Source organism: Chaetura pelagica, unplaced genomic scaffold (assembly GCF_000747805.2).
Source record: "Chaetura pelagica isolate M959 unplaced genomic scaffold, ChaPel_1.0 scaffold164, whole genome shotgun sequence".
NCBI classification, from domain to species: domain Eukaryota; kingdom Metazoa; phylum Chordata; class Aves; order Apodiformes; family Apodidae; genus Chaetura; species Chaetura pelagica.
The window spans coordinates 352,055-367,476 of record NW_009952971.1 but is presented as its reverse complement, the minus strand read 5'-3'; the positions used below and the strand labels follow the sequence as shown (position 1 = coordinate 367,476).

Genomic DNA, 15,422 nt, shown 5'->3' with positions numbered 1-15,422 from the left:
TGTATCCATGTTCAAAACAGCAGCTCTGTGTTCTGGCTAAAACTCAGAGACAAGATTTTCTTCTGTTTCCAGTGATCAAACAGAAATGATATAGAATCCTAGAACGGTTAAGGTTGGAAGGGACCTTAAAGATTAACAGGTTCCAACCTCCTGCTATGAGCAGAGACACCTCCCACTAGACGAGGCTGCACAAGCCTCATCCGACCTGCCCCTCAACACCTCCAGGGATGGGGCAGCAACAACCTTCCTGGGCAACCTATTCCAGCACCCTACTACGCTCATGGTGAGGAATTTCTTCCTGTTGTCTAACTTAAATCTCCCCTTCCAGTTTAAAACCATTACCCCTTGTCCTATCACTGCCCTCTCTGGTGAAAAGCCCCTCCCCAGCTTTCCTGTAGCCCCTTCAGGTAGTGGAAGGTGCTCTAAGGTCTCCCTGGAGCTTTTTCTTCTCCAGGCTGAACAGCCCCAACTCTCTCAGCCTGTCTTTGTATCTTCTGTTCCATCCCAGGAGCACACAGTCTTCGTGGTCTCTTCCTCACAGCTAAGACGTATGGAATCTTGCTACTGTGCAGGCCTCATTTTATTAGACACCCAGGCTATTGTTTTCCTTTTTGCTTACTTGATAGCATCAAACCAAATGAGGAAGGTTCTAATACCAAATGAGCTCATAGACCTCTGTAAATTATCTAAGCCCAAGGCAGTGCTTGTGCTGATCAATGCAGAAGGCCTTGACAGTGTCAAATATTTTTTAGATCTTCACAAAGGTCAAACTGCAAACACAGAATAATGGCATTCAGTTACTTGTAATCTGTTAAGGTGCCTGGAAATTTTTCATTTCTGTTAGTTTTCATTACACAGGCATGTGAAAAAGTTCCATGTCTCCTTTGTGAGTTCTTCACTTGTCCTGGATATCCATTTTTGTTCCTTTTCTCATCTATTTCAGTGATTGTGGTGTTTGTCTGCCTCCTTGTGATTTGCTTTATAATTGCAACCCTGATGTGTTGCTTTGTTTTGTTGGGGTTTTTGTGCACTGGCCGTGCACAAACAGCACAACTGAACTGTTCTCTGATGACTCTAGCCTTGCCATTTTTATTTATCTCTCAGAAACACGTTAAGAGTGATGCCCTTGAAAGACTCATTAATGAAGAGATGAGCACCGTCCCATACTTTGTTATCGTGTTTTCTTCTTGTAAGTGATAGCTGATCCTATCATACCTTCCCATTGCTGACTAGATTTTTGATCTTCTGACTCACTAAGATATTACACTGTCCTAAAAGTGACTTCATCTTGTGTGTGGCTTTTTGCTACTCCAGGCAACAGCATTTTCTATTTTAAGCAATGTTATATCTGTAGCATGGGATGCACAGCTGTGAAAAGTAGCAGTTTCACTTAAAAAGGGGATGAAAGTAAAATGGTTAGAACTAGAGCCAATTGTAAAAAATACTGAAATTTGGGAATTCTTAATAAATTATCCTGTTTTATATCTGTTTGTTTAAAGGTTTAATGGAGTCGTGATGTTTTTGTAAATCTTTGGTTTGCAGTATAAGGAGATCGGGTAGTTCTGTTTATAACTATACTAATGTTATATGTTCTGGTTTTATTCTGCAGTGTTGTCTGTAGGATCTAAAGAAGATCAGGTCTCTCATGTTAGATGTAAGAACAAATACTGAAAGCTGGTGCTGTTTAGTTTTTCAGGTAATCTGAGAGACAAAGTAAGTGGAAGGGTAGTGAAAGAAAAAAAGTGTTTTCATGGAATTAAGTTCCCAAGGTCATTGAGAAGGTCAGTTATACAAACTGGAACAATGTCCAATCATGCACCTAGTTCTTGATCCATCCTGTCTCTTGGATCTGAGGTCTGTAGAAGCTCAGAATGTCAGCTAAGGAAAGATGTTTAAAAGCACCAGTTGCTGGGGTTATGCTTTAATGTCAGAGTTTGCTTGTGGGGTTTATTCTTAAAAATATTACAACTTTAGACTTAACAGATTAAAATAAAATACTAACAGCCATCTTGAGGATGTTGCCATACTATATAAACTGAAATTAATTTTTAATGGTGGGTGAAATAAAATACCTTAAGCATAATTTTAAAAAAATTGGGGTCATGATTTTTGCCATTAAGGGAACTGGTAGCATCTTTATTTCAATAGGAGGCAAAAGATGGGCATATTATTTTTCAACACGACATGGTTTCAACTAGAAGAAAATCCAGACATGCAAGCAGGAGAGAGATGAGAGGAACAGAATTATGGAGAGCCATGGGAACTGCCTTTAGATGCTGGTGGTTTAAAACAGCCACCAGTGAGTCAAAGTCTATGTGAAATGCAGTTCCAGCTCTCATTGTCTGAGAAAGGGTAAGAGATTTCACCTTCTGGCTCTGAGCAATTTGTGCTCATGAACACTTTATCTCAGTGTCTCTGTGTGATAGGAAAAATAGAACTACAGACACTGAAAGCTTTGTTTCAGCAAAAGTATTTTCAGCTACTTTGCTCAAATGTTTTTCTGCTCAAGGACTTTTTCCAGTCTCCACAACACGCATGATTGTCATATGCTTTAAGTGGAATGAATGACTGCTAATAATGAAATTTCCCTTCTTTTTCCTCTGCTCTTGTGAGAAACCACCAGCTTGGTTGCTTTTTTGTACCTAGGGTATGGTACAGCCATTTTGTGGCAAATACTGCAGAGATCACAACTGTAGGAAAGTTAACTGCTGGTTCTGCTGTGCTGGCATCCCTGAGGATATGGATGCACAATGAAAAAAGCACATTAAGCATTTTAACTCCAGCTTCTGCATTAATCTTGCATACCCTTGCAACTAGCTGTTTAAAGCAGTTTGGAATGTAAAAAAGAAAAAATCCAGGCAGAGTTAGGAAAAGATAGAGGTTGCTGCAGTTGGATGAATGTGGTAAGTCAGATCAATCTCTGCTAGAGTTACAACATGTCTTTGTCACTTCTTACACGCACATCACTTCCACAGGCAGGCAGTGAGAAGAATTCTGTAGATGCAGGTGGTTTGTTGTTGTTGGGTTTTTTTCATTTAGCTGCTGGAAATCTTTAATTTCCCTGTTTTGAGGGAAGGAGGGAAATTCAGGAAATTAGGAGAGAGAATGAATCTTGAGAAAATAGCTAGAAAACAGATGGCACTTCAGGGTTCAAAAGAACATTTTCATGTACCTCTGCAATGCTGCAACACGAGCATATTCACATGCAACCCATGCACATTTGCATGGTGAAATCCTAGATTCTCTGAATTCAGTGGCAAAATCTAAATGGATGATCACTCTGTGCATGAATATACTCTATAAATTACTGAATATTCTTAATAGCCTGGGTTAAAAAAAAATAATCCTTTTATACTTAGGTTTCTGTTTTAAATTTGTGCAGTGTTTATAAGTGGAGCTCATTTTATTTCTCATTAGGTTTTGCTTCTCTAACTCATTCTGAGTAGTACCTTGCTGCTCAAACATATGATTTCAGTGGTATTCCTTGAGGAGTGACAACTTATTTAACTTTAGAAAGTGAGACAGAATTGTCCCTTTAGCTTTCTTTTTTTTTTTTTTTTTTTTTTGAGAGACAGAGAGTTCCTAAGATTCAAAATGCTAATATAAATATTAACAACCTACAATTAGGATAAAAGAGGTTTTGTATTTTATTCAAAGGTAAGAGTAAAGCCTTTTTCTTCTTTTTAAGCACTCAAATTTATTTTGGCAATCTTATTTTTTGAAATGTTTCTTTCTGAAAGACAGTGTTCCCTCCCTCTATTATTTGATCTTAGTACATCTGGTTTTCCATGTGTCTATCCAGAGACATAATTTGCCAGTTTATGCTTTCCCTTTCACTTAACCTCATAAACTCTCCCTGATTTCTTTTTCTGTATTTAATCTGTTTACCATATCATCTCTTCTGCTGAGCAGTGCATAAAATATTTCTTATGAGTCAGTGCTGTAGCTAGAAACAACTAGATTTCCCTTAAATATCCCACATTTCAGCTGATAGGGAATAGCTCTGCTTTGTGGCTGCCCCCTACATAAATATCTGGAGAGGAAGCAACAAGAAACTGTCACCCTCATTGCCCTCTTCATCAGCCAGGTACAAGGTCTCACCCAAAATGCTTGGAAATGCACAGTCCCTTTACCTACAAATGCCATTCTGAACATGACTACTACATCTTAATTAATTTTCCTTGACAATATTCTTCCTTGTCCAAAAAACAAAAGCCTCCACTTGTCAGAAATTCTCTTGTCTCATAATGAATAAACAAGTGTGTTTACTTCTGTCTGCATCTGAGTCATTTCTCACACACAAAGTACTCGCCTACTCAGGATGGTTTTTGCAAACAGCGACCAAGGCCTAGTGTTAATTAGACACCAGACATGTCATATTCCCAAATTCCATAAAATTGTGTCAGACAGAAATTAAATTAAGGTTTGGGGGAAAGTTTAATCAAGAGTGAGAATCCCAAATGTCCAAACTCTCATGTTATTTATACCAGTACACATCCCAAGATGTATCCTGATTTCAGTTAGGCAGGAATATTTTGAGTATTTATTTCAATCAGTCTGCTATATTCTGAAAATAGAGAGTATAGGTTCATTAAGTACAACATTTGTGCTACAGACAATACTTTAATTTGACACCTCCCAGTGCTGTCCAGTTGTAAAAATGTTTTATGCAACTTTGCCTTTCCCAAACCCTCCAGAGATCAATAGGATGTTCACCTTAAGGTGTCTCTGCCATGCTGGATTTTTATGGCTGTGGTTTCACCCTTGAAGGCAAGTCCTTGCTTCTCTTCAGGTATTTGAAAAGTGGCTAAACTCCTGTACATCAGTGTTTTATGCCTTTATATGAAGCACAAACATACTCACTTCATCTCTTGCCAGGAATAAATAGAGGGAGGAGGCTGTGTTTTCACAAGGTGATAGGGGAAATATTCCAGTTTCCTTGCTTGATTATTTTTTTGCAGAAGGCAAGATGTTATCTCATGGGTTCTGAGTATCTTTAGTAGCAGAATGGCTGTGGGAATGCTGCTCCTCAAGCTGGGACCTCTTCACTAATCAACTGATGGTTCCTCAGGCTTATTGAGATCTTTCCATTCACTTTACTGTGCAAACGGACCTTTCTTCTTTCCTGCCTCATCCTTATAAAATTCTCAGTTCCCCTGACACTACCTTTCATATGTGTCTATGTATGTGTCTCAGGTTCTGATGTCAGGTGTCCTGTGCAATTCTACTGGTCATTGCTTCATAGTTTCAATCTCTACTGTCACTTCAGATGATTGAGTGTCAGCTAAAAATCATCTCTGTGCTAGGTCTCATAATTAACAGGATAATGTTGGTTAGTCACACTTCCAGTTTGCCCTTTGAGTCTATAATTTCTTTCAGTAGTTTTAGTAATTACTGTTGGTTACCCTGAAATCTCTCTCTCCATCCTTCAATATTCCATGTCTTACATCAATTCCGAGTCTCAGTGTACTGCTTGATTCCTGCTCACTGTTAGAGGCCTGCTAAAAAGAAACTTGCTTTCCCCTGGGCTCAAAAGACTTCTGTCTCTAATGTTTCAGTGGGTGTTTCTGGGTCATCCATGTGTTACCATCTCCCTCATCCCCACATCCTGGGACACCCTGATTTCTACTTCCCCATTCTGTCAGCTCCCTGCTGTTGCTGTACTTCTGATAAATCCACAGTTGCTGAGCTTCATTGTTACCAGTGTGTGCTGTTAGATTGGGTTTACAGGAGCATTGTTTCCAGCAGTTGCTCCTGCCCATTTTGGGAGGCCATGTGCTGCTGTTCTGGTAGGATCTTCTGCTGAAATATCAAATGGGAAAATCTTCTGGCACATCCTGCCTGGTGCCAACATAAACATACCTGTTCTCATACTGGTTTATGTGGAGGTCACTGTGCTAGTTATCCTCTGTTATTTCCCTTGGGTTGTGTGAGGCTTTAATCATCTAGCATCCTATTCATTCTGCCTTCTTAGACACCCTGTGTCTTCATGTTCAAATATATGTTTCCTGGCTTCTTTTGGGCCTTTATAAACTGCCCACTTTGAGCAGCTGTCTGTTATAAACCAGGATGTAACTAAGAAGCCATCTCAACTTTCCTGCAGATGTACCTCAGCTAGGGGGAAGTTCTAGGAACAGTTTATAGACTTCTTCCCCTTTCTACTGGGTTGTTAACCTAAGTCCATGCTAGTCTGCTGAGCTGTGACTAAATCTAATCATATTGCTGTGATGATTGGTGAGAAATATTTGCCTTCCATGTGAAAAATAACAGAGGACCAGGATTTAACTCTATGTAAGGGTGAAACACAGAGACTTGATGTACTTGTCTGCCCTGTCACCAGATTTTTAAAGGTTTATACAATTTCCATTTGTTTTCCTGTTAGGGGCAATATAAAACAAATGAGTTACATGTCACTTAAGCAGTGTTACAGCATTTTAACTTTCTTCAGCAGGTGACCAATTATTATAGGTCACACTGACAAGGTATGTTAATATTTGAAGCATTTGTTTTGGAGCTACAGCTGTCTGATTTCAGTGGAATCACTAGACACAGTTTTTGTGCCTCTCTGTCTTCAAGTAGGATTCAGATGTCTTCAGTTTCCACTTGCATCAACAGCTTGTGCTGAAAATGTGACATCTTATAATAGTGTTTCATAAGGACCATAAAAAAAGTATTTTGACTGATAAAGTAGTTTAACAACTTGGGTAAGTATTAGAAAAACAAATTGAAAAGATGTGAGGTGGAAATCTCAAATGAGGTTCAAAGATCCTCTAGTGGGAACTTGCAAATGGAATACAGGAAGGCTTGAAAAGAAACTGAGTCTCAAGAGACAAGGGTGTTCTCATTTCAAATCAGCTCTACCTGCCCTCCCTTTGCTAAGGTTTTTCACAGAAAGGAGCATTTTTGCACTTGAAGGCAGTTGCCAAGGACAGTTGATGAAGTGACAGTAATGTTAGAGTAGAAAAAGCAGCAATCAACATGCAAGCAATAGGACTGGTCAGGCTAAGCTGGGCGAAGGCCATTCACTTCATATTCTAAAATGATAAGAGCTCTCTGGAGTGTGATTTAGTCAAGTTAAGAAGTTGATGTTGTCCTGCATCTTTTCATAGAAATATCTGGGAGGTGTTAAGGAAAGTGAGAGAGCTGCTTTGTGAGCACTGGATTTAATTAACAGAGGACATGGTGGGTACAGTTTAAAAACTCTTCTTTTGGGGGCTTTTTCAGAAAAGAAAAAAACCAAACAAACACAACACCATATTTTAGCAAAAGGGTCAGGTTCAGATTTCAGAAAAAAACATGACCCAAAGTACATTTCGAAGAGCTGGATAAATTCCCATTGACTTCAGTAGGAGCTGGATCAGTCACTTAATGAAAATCTTGTGTAACTGGTCTCATTCACTTTTATTAGATTTTATTATGTTACCTCTGAGACCTTTTGGTGCATATGTTAATCTGCTAGGAGACCAGGAGTTAACATATGTACCTCACATGGATCATTTTAATGTCAATGTTTAGGTTTTTTGAAGCTTGCAAGCATGATACTGTAAGTATTGTTAGTGAGCCTTCTGGTTTTGTGGCAAAGTAACGATGCTTCATCTTGTTTCAAACACTTTGCCACTTCAAGCTTGTCATTTTCATGTTGATGCAAAGCACCCTTAGGAAGTCAACTTCTATTATCACAGAAAACCCTGAGAGCAAGGGAGGATATATAAATAACACAAGCAAACAACTTAATACCTGTAATAGCCACATTTACTACACAGTTTTGAAGAACATAAATCAGATGCAACTCTGGCTTCCAAAACTTCCTTAGTCAGGCTGGCAAAGGCCTAAACTGGGAGCATAATTTTGAGTTCAGACTAGCCACAGCTCTGAGTTTTTCATTAACTTCATCAAAGAGAAGACATTATTTACAATGTGACAGTGGTGCTCTGCTTTAAGACCACCAGCCATTTTACAAAACCCACACAAAATTATGTTTCAGGTCAGATTTGAATAAGGAAAATAGAAGAAAATCTCCACATACAGTTTACCCAAATTCACTACATTCTGTGCCAAGTTTTCAATTTATTCATTTCCAATTTATTTGTTTCTTTATTACTTATATCGTTCTTACTGCTGAAACACACACACACATACTATTAATACGAGTCTGATGTGTGTATCTGAAGCAGATTGGAGTTGAATATGGAAAATGGTACCCAAAATAGGTCATTGTACCCTAAATTCTTTCTTGTTGTGTGATGATGCCTTTGGACACCAGACAGAGATCAGGCATCTGGACATATATGCAGTGAAAGATAGTGTTTGTCTTAAGGACATCACTATATATAATATGTTCCACCATATGTTCTTTTGTGTTTAGCACTCATAACAACATTCCTTGCCTGGGAGGATGTATGGAAATTAGCACTCAGCTCAGTTTTGCAGAAAGCCTCATTTACTAGTTTTTAGCTTCAAATGAGAGAAAGTTAAGCTAAAAACCACTGTCTTTACTGTGGCTGACTTCCTAAATGAAAGTCCTGAATGCAGAGGGAGAAGTCCATAGTCCTCTTTGATGAATTTGTTTGACTGAGTGAAGGGACAGGCAAATTTTGGAAAGAAGCAGCACAGGTACTTACACTTGCCATTTTCTCTTTCATACTTCCCATGTTTAAATTGCCTTTTGAGTATTTGAATGTGCTAATGATTAGATGCCACTTTTATTTATGTACACAAAATCTGCGTGTTCTTTTGATCTAAAACAAAAGTTGAGAAAATGAGTTTATAAATTATAGGAGGCCTCTGATTTGTATTTAGTGTAAGGCCTGGTCTATATATGCTTTGAAGGCCCTATTGATGTGAGTCTCTATGTCTGCCTCACCTGGAAAATCTATTAGGCTTCAGTGTATCAGCATTTTTTGTATCACCTATTTAAATTCTTCTTTCAGTTCCTCCCACCCCTTGTGTGAGTCAATAGACACAGAGAGTATAAGTGTGGTGGTGTTGCTGAAGTGGTTGGGAACTTTATTAGGTTCTACGTGAAAACTGAGCTCCTTGTTCAACAAGAAATATCACTTGACACAAAGAAATAGAGGCTATTCTGCTCAAATGGATATTAGGGATTCTGGTGAATGCCTCCATTCTGGTTTATTTTTCACTGTTAATGTTTACTGTAAAATCAGGGATGTTTGCAATTGATTTGTTTCAATGTTATAGACTTGAACCAATGAAGCTTATAAATTATTTATAAAGTATCATCCCATCCCATTCTTTGTTTATACAACATAGTGTAAGAGATTATTTCAATAAACTGAGTGGATACGTGTTAATGTGTTTGATACAACCCAAGATATAACATTAACATGCTTTATAATTCAGAAAGTGTGTTAATTATAAAACCCAACCCTAGCACAGCTAGAAATATTGTGACAAGCAATTAGCGTATGTTCTTGACATCTTTTTTTTTCAAGCTGAGCTTTTTTATAATGCTTTTTCCAGCTAAGTGAGATTCATTTAGTACGATTTACTCCATATAAATCACTGGAAATGAGAGGGGGATGCTAATCCAGCAAACTGTCTATTTTTCATGTCATTATCATGGTGCCTGCAGAGAGGGGAAGTGCAGGCTCCTTTATTGGGGTTTTAGAACGACAACACAGAAAGTCAGAGGAGGTCCCTAAACAAATCCATATGGAATGACTGGAGTGATACAAGTTGCATCATTTGGAAGTTTTAAAACTAGTAGACTTAATCCAAAACAGTTTTGTATAATGGCATATCGAGAGGGGAACTAGGCAAAATGTGACTTAATGAGGGACAACAAGGGAAACTGAGGAGTGCATTTGGCTTGTTTTTCAGGTGGGGAAAGGTTGTTATTTTTGTTCTTACTGCAATTGGATCATAGGATAATTCCGGTTGGAAGGAACAAATATGTTGTTCCCTGCCAAAATACACATTAATAAACTGTAAGCAGATTACTTCAGTGTGGATGAATATTTAATATCTGGAATTGGCGACACAATTTGCTCCTTTTCAGAGTTGCAGAATTGAGGTTTAATTTGAATTCCTTAGATGTGCACTTAGGCACATAAGTGACTTCTTAAAAGGCTAAAATAAGCTTTTTGTTTTATCAGACTCAAACTTGTCTCTATTAAGAGAACACACAAATTCAATGACAAAAGGAGAGTGAAAGCCAAAACAAGAATAGTTGGAGGGAAGCTTTATAGCTTTCCAGCTGGAAGCTGGTTTTCTTACATATCCTCTTGGGAATTGCTCCCATGATCCTTTGTGTCCATAAGGGTGAACTGCAGGTATGTCGCAGCAGAAATGCCTTTTCTAAAATGTATGCTGAAGTGGCTGTAAGCTTTTAAAAATAGGAATATATCTAAATCTGACCTGACTGATGTTTAAATCTGATGGTAGTGCTTGATTTTGCTGTGAGTTTTACAATGAAGTCGAGAGGTGAAGTTGCGTAATCTCTGCTGATAAGGTATTTTTAATGTCTGTAATTGTGGCTTGCAGCAATTAATCAGGAGACTATTACACATTCTTGATGGTGTTTTTAGGTCACTGAATTCACAAGGAAGTAGAAAAACTCCACGTAGCAACAGTTACCTCGAAGTTTCTGAAAATTCACTTCCCCATTGGAAGGTCTTTAGAAGCCGATCTCCGTATTTACTGCCCGGGCATGTACTGGAAATAGAAACTGCCAGTGATTATGGAAATATGAGGTTGCCAAAACTCACTGTTAAGTACCACTAATCTATGATCCACAGGGCAGCTCTTTTGCTTTTGCTGAAGGCCTTTGTCACGTCTCCTCAAAACCACCATGGAACAAGTAAGAATCCTCACTCCAGCTGCTGCCTTGCCCCAGCAGCGCCCAGCCACTCCCAGCACCTGTTCACATCTGTGCAGTTTCCCTCTTTTTTATCAAACCCTTTTTCAGACCAATGGTCAGACCTTTACCAGACCAATGGTCAGGGCCCATTCAGCTCTGAGTGTCCTCTTCTTGGCCAACCCCCAGCCTGAATGGGCTATTAGCATTACCTGTTAATGTGAACCTTGGTATGTTTTGGTGACTGTCAGGGATGTTGAACCGATATCGAAGCTTCTGTGAAGCCATCCAGCTGGACAGGCTTCTCTACACGTTGCCAGGCTTTCACAGAGTCTTTCTCAGAGTCTTGCCAGGCTAGACCTGGCTCCACATGAAATCATGGATATGAGAATTTTCAGAGGCCACCTAGGTAACTGCTGAGTGTTGAAATCACTGGGGATTTTGAGGGCTAATTTTGCTGGTTTTAGAGCTTTACCATTTTTATTTTTTTTTCCTGCGGAAAGGAATAAAAATTTTGACACTTGATGACACAAGCCTTGTTCTCTGAAGCAAGTGTCTCAAGTTGCCAAAGAATACTATATCCTCTTCTGTAAAGATACGCACACCAAAGTCTAAGATGACTTCACTTGTCAGCCACACACGGCCCCAGGCTGCAAGTTCTCTCCTAACATCAGTTCTTCAGGTCACATCTAGGAAGGTGCTGAGAGAGACACAGTCTCATGTAAGAAAGTGATGTCCTACTCCATGAAAACATCCACATAAGCAATGCCCTGTGGAACAATCTGTCATTACTTCACAGTATCATAATCTAGATACAAGACCAGAGACTGACTCACTGGGGAAGGCTGACAGCCCAGATCTGAGTCCCGTTCTGGGTCTAAGTTTCATACCTTGCTCTCCCCTTATTTTTAAATGGTTAGTGAATAATGCTGAGATCTGAGAAACATTTTTTTTTTTTTTTTGCTACAGACAGGAGGGTAGGGCATCAGTGTCAATGGTGCAGACAAGCTGGAGCAAAATGATTCCTGAATAGCATCAGTTAGGGTTGCAGCAAAACCACAAATGAGAGGTCTCCTGTCTGGGTGCACCATCTCTGTGTGTGTACTCACCTCAGGACATTGGGCCTGCAGTGATGGTGGGAAGACCTTCCAGCTTGCTATGGGTAGTGCTCTGACACAGTAATGTGGGTGAGTCTGAGCTGCGCTGGGATTTCCTGGGGTCAGTGTGAAAATATATTGATGTAGAAGCTCATTTCATGGTGTGGTTGTCAACACCTCTCCAAGAAGGCCTCCTAAATGCTCAGATATGAGAAAAAAGGGTTATATCTACTAATGACAGTGAGTCTAAGTGGCTCATATTCAGTACAAATTAATTGAAATATATTCAGTTGTTCTTTCCCAACCTCAGTAACATTTCACTTTTGGAGTGCAAAATTCTCTGTGCAGAGCCACTGGTGTGAGCACTGTGTGATTCCGCCAAACACCTTTGGATTTTATAGTCAATATTCCCCCAGTATGTAGCCTTCATTGTTTCTGCAGTTGGCCTAAAATCACAACTAACTCCAGGCTCTGATTTCCTTTAGGTTGCTGCATTTGGCTTCCACAGCCCAGCCCCTGTTCCTTTTGAGTCAATAGGATTCTTTCTGTTGGCTTTTGAAGTGCTTGGATCAGATCCAGAGTGTGTAATTCCTTCTCCCACTTACCCCTGACCCCCTGAAATATTATTTTTAAAAAATTATAATATAATCTTAGGAATAGCAATATAGGGCCAGATTTTCAATTCCTATAAACCAGATTTTTTTTCAAGTCATTAAAACTGTGCTCATTTACATGACCTTAATATCTTTCATACACCTTAATATCTCTTTAACAAGCCATGGAGCTCTCTCAGCTTCTTCACGTGAAAACCAGAACCGTTCACACTGTATTTCACTTTGATACCCAAGTTCAATCCAGTGTCAACTTAGTTCACCTACCTGTTATTGACTATTTTTCATGTTATCTCTTGATGCAGCCCTAATGCACAACTGAAATAATGAAGATTTATGGCATTCATAAACTTCTGTTGGATTTTACTTTACAGAAAGGCTTTTCTCAGTTTCCACTGGCTGGTCAACAGTGTAAAAAATACATCTATGTCATGAACTTATTTACATTCATAACTGACTAATAAACGTCATATCTTAGAACCCAACATTTTCTTTCTCATCCAACGGAAAAGCTGAGTTGGGTGGATCATAAAACCTCAAAAACTTCATCTTCAGCTGAAGTATGTAGGGGAGGAAACAGCTTTTTCAGTTACAAAATAAGATAAAGGTATTTTATTTGTTATTTTTCTTTCCTTGGTGAGAAATCCTTTATGCTTCTGTGAACCTGGAGCAATTCTGAAGGTAGCAGAATTATTCTGGGTTTGTGCTGCTGTTGCTAACCTCAAAATATGGCTGTAGGGGTAAAATGGTGCTTTTGTGGCACAGCACAGCATGACCAGTGACTATATTTAGAATGCAGGAAAAGCCAGTCTCTACAGAGTCAAGCATTCAATGCATTTTATCTTAGTATATTAATCCAAAAAGAAAGAAAAAAGAGGAAAGACAGAAGATGTACATTTAACCTGAGCATCAGGAAATAACATACCAGCAGCAGGTTTTATTTGTCTGCACAGTAGTCCCTAAGGGAGATTGAACCAAATTTATTTTTGTTAACTTTCCATTCCTAACTCTTAATCAAAAGTCCAGATACTCACTGCTCTTGGACAGTGAACCTCCTGTGACAATATGTGGAAGCTGAAGTTCAGTGTCAGTTAACTCCTTCCCACAGCAGATCACATCTTGTAGTGGGCTGAAATTGGGCTTAAAATGTTTTAATGTGAAAAGTTTGGGGGGCATTTCTCAAATGCTTTTTTAGGTATTCAAAGAGGAGAAAGCTGCTAAATAAAATTCTATAGACTCTGTTGTCTCAAGGCTGTGTCACTGTTTGAACTGCAATTTTCAAACTTGATGTAAAAACCTTTTGCTTATTGCATGATATATTGTCCAGACTAGAGACATGATTCAAGTCTCATACCACTGAGGGATGATCATACCATTGTCAGTTCAAAATGAAGTCTTGAAACTGAAACACAAAGTTTGAGACAAGAAAGTGTGATTGGCAAAGATGTGAACCTGGTTTTCCTTTCATACACAGATCTAGAGAAAAACCTCACTTGTGTCTAGTAGCTATGGCAGAGGCTACAACCCAGAGCAAGAGCACAGTCAATCTCAGTGTCTGAGAGATGTTGATTAAACTCAGAGTACTTAAGTTTGCTCTCATTGGGTTGGATCAGAAGTAACTTTATTTTTCAGTATCTGTAGAGCTGGATTGACTTCCCACTGTGTTGCACATAAAAAGCAAAATGCAAGAAGAATTTCCTTCCATTAAACTCTTTCGAATGGAAACTTTCAAACAAGATTTCATCTGCAGCTGCTTACTCAAATGAAAGAGTTTGATTCCTTATAAACTGACCCTAATTTACAAACTTTAGAGAGTTGTACATCTTGCCATGCTTTCTTCACTCCAGGTGAATCTGTCTCCCTCTTTAACAAAGTCAAACAACATCTTTTTAGGCTGAAGTGGGGTGTGGGCTGGTTGGGGTTTTTTTTATGAGTTACATTTTTGCCTTTTATTATATGTGATTTTGTTTGATTTAGATTTTTTCTTGTTTTTTTAAGACATTTTTTAGATTATGTGCCACGTAAGTCTCAACTGCAATTAGTGTCAGCCCTCAAAGGAGTTTTGGACATGTATAGGAGCCCATATTCACATCACAGCTGTAAATCCAAATGTCATTACCCAGACTCCACTAAACATCTTCTAGCACTCCTTTTACAGGGCCAATTTTTAGTTTCTGGCTCTATGGCTGTATGATGTTTAGCATTTCCTGAGATGTACTAATCAAAGCATTTTTTAATGCATGATTTATGATGTGGCTTCTATAGAATATGATACCTCACTGGTATTTATTTGCCTGTTCTGCACAGGGAACAGGAGATAAATTAGTGAAACTGCCAACTGAACTCAGAGGTGAAGACATGGTGAAGCTACATTACTACTTGCTGAAAAATCTGATTTGAGTTTAGGCAGAAAATGAGTGTGGATCTGGAGGATACAGATTAGAGATGGGGTCCTCATTTGGCAGGTAGATACCCCTCTCAACCTTAAAATTCCTTCGTAGGTCAAGCCTCAGTATTTCTGGAATAAAGGCAGCAAGTATTAGCACTACTGAGCTGGCCCTGCCAGTAAGAGCCTGGGGACCATTGTACTTTCTTTCACAGCTCAGCGTGAATTCAGGTATCTTCAAACAGTTCCAGATACATTATTTCTGATGTCCCTCATTGGACTAATTTAGTTACAACACTATACTATTTTAGTTAACATCTATGTGAGCAATATCAAATTGCTAAACTAAATGGTAAGTCATTTTCTTAAAGAACATTTCTGGTATTTTAGGAGATAGAGGAGATAGTTTGGTTGTTTGCCCTTCACTGCTCCATTTATACAGGTCCATGTCCTATAAAGAAAAGCCAGTTTGAAGACATAAAAATGGTGTAATTGCTAACACATTTTTAAAA

The 15,422-nt window shown here is 38.8% G+C and overlaps 1 protein-coding gene across 1 annotated transcript in view; it reads left to right on the top strand.

The window, feature by feature from the left end:
* GAS2 (growth arrest-specific 2) overlaps window positions 1–15,422 on the top strand; it is an 87,032-nt gene that overhangs the window by 71,024 nt on the left and 586 nt on the right. The gene's annotated exons all lie outside the window — the stretch shown is intronic.